This window comes from Gracilinanus agilis, chromosome 4 (assembly GCF_016433145.1).
Source record: "Gracilinanus agilis isolate LMUSP501 chromosome 4, AgileGrace, whole genome shotgun sequence".
NCBI lineage: Eukaryota > Metazoa > Chordata > Mammalia > Didelphimorphia > Didelphidae > Gracilinanus > Gracilinanus agilis.
In genome coordinates, this window is record NC_058133.1 from 60,225,743 (window position 1) to 60,228,034 (window position 2,292).

The window sequence follows — 2,292 nt, forward strand, 5'->3', positions numbered from 1 at the left end:
GTTGGGAAGCCGAAGCTGCTTCCGTCTCCCGCCTTCCGCCGTGCTAGGGAGTCCTTGTTTGTGTAGTTCTCGGAGCTTTATGCCTTTCTCGCGAGAGGCAAGGAGGCTGCCGCGTACGTATGCGTGCGTGCGTCCCTCCGTTTCCTGAGTCTTCCCTGCTCTCTCCAGCCTTTCGTATCACGTGATCCGTTTCGGCTGGAGTTGTGGGGAGACCCACACCTACACCTCCCTCCCACTCCCAGGGCTCTCTCCTCCTCCACCGCTTTCGGTAAACTTCTCTACAGCGTGCAGCGCCCCCTGCGGGGCTGGAGCTGTAAATTGCTGCCTTAGTGCTGTGGGCCGCCTAGTTGGAGCATCTCCTTCCTTGTTCTTTCTGAATGGCTTCTGATGTGCTAGTGCACGCCTTCCCCCGGAGTTCTTCACGGGAATTAGCTATTGGAGCTCCCCCACTAAGCTCCTGTCCCAGCGTTCCCCTGCCCTCAGGCTGGGGGGGGATGCCCAGCCTCGGGTCTATGCAAACACACACCAAAGAGATACATTGTAGCCCTGGGGGCCAGGGCTGCAGTGAGCAGGCAGCGCCTCAGGGAGAAGGCGGCGGAGGAGGCCCGGGGCTGAGGCTGCCACGACACCGGGAGGCCCTGGGGAGAGGGGAATGGTGCATGCCAGGTAGGAGGGAGGGGAGCCGGCCCGGGCCAAGCCAAGGGGTCCCCAAGCTTGAGAGTGGCTTCACTCGCTCCAGGCTGAGATCCCAGGGCAGGCCCAGGCAGAGCCCTGGCCCAGGCAGAGCCGAGGCCCGAGGGGACGAGACCCTCAGTGGGGGAGGGGAAGATACAACACCAGGCCTTGACTTTCGATGGTGAGCCCCTCGAGGGCAGGGCCTGCCCTTTGCACCCCCAGCGTGCCCTTAGCGCCAGGTCTGGCACTTGAGAGGGAGAGGGGAAGGGAATCGGCTTTTATTTTACTTCATATTTCATTTTCTCAATTACCCATAATAATTTTCAACATTAGCTTTCTGAAATTATAAGATCCAAATTGTCTCCCCCCTCCCGGAGATGGCAAGCACTATGGGAATCGGTATTTATTAAGCACCTCCTATGTGCCAGGCATCGTGCCAGGCGCTTTACAGATACTTATTTGATCCTCGGAAGGACCCTGCAAGGTAGGTGCTGTGACTCTCCTCATTTTACAGTTGAGGAAACTGAGGCAGGAAGCAGTGAAGCAACTTGAGCAGCTCGCCCACCTCGGAAGTATCCAAGATGGGATTTAGACCCAGGTTTGCCTGACTCCAGGCCCCTGTGCCCCCTCCAGTAGCACTTCAGAAATGCTTATGGATGAATTTAGGTGTAGAGGCGGTGGGTGTGGGGAAAGAGGGGACCCAGACTCTTAGCAAGGGAGGGGAGGGGAGAGGAGAGGAGGGGAGGAAAGGAGTTCCAGACCGGCTGCGGGCAGTCTGAGATCCTTATGGAGGGTGAGCTTTCAGGGGGCTGGAAGAGATAGTGGGCGGCTGCGTAAAGCCATACGTGTGTTGTACCCTTATGTACATGCATGAACAGCCTACCTAAACATGCATGTTCTCCTATTTTAGATGCACGGGACAGGCCTGCACACATGGACTGGGCCTCTTCCTTCTCACTATACACATATATATACACAGAGGTGCTGAAAATATAAACAAACATTCATATTTGACGTGTATATAGAAATATATACACATATACACACATAGGTAGAGAGACTAGGGATCCTTTGTGTGTCCCACGTGTGCAGCATACACAGGTGTCCATTCTGTATGATGTATACACATATATCTACACACACATCTTCTCTATACATACACATTCTACATTCAGCTGCTCTCTATAGTATTCATGCCTGTGTGATCTAGACAGACATATACACACCTGTTATGTATATACATGCATATTTCATGGACACACAATATTATACACATGCATCCATTATATACACACATACTTGTAAGACGTGTACTATAGACATGCATGTTATATAGATTCCTATTATATATACATGTACTTCTGTATAGTTTTATATATTTACCCATACACACATTTTATAAATATAATATATATGTACACACACACATATATGAGCTATGTGGCACAGTAAACACTGGGCCTAGAATCAGGAAGTCCTGAGTTCAAAGGGAGCCTCAGACACTTTGTTAGCAGGGTGGCCCTGGGCAAGTCACTTAACCCAGTTCACCTCAGTTTCCTCCTCTGTAAAAATGAACTGGAGAAGGAAATGGCAAACCACTCCAGTATCTTTGCCAAG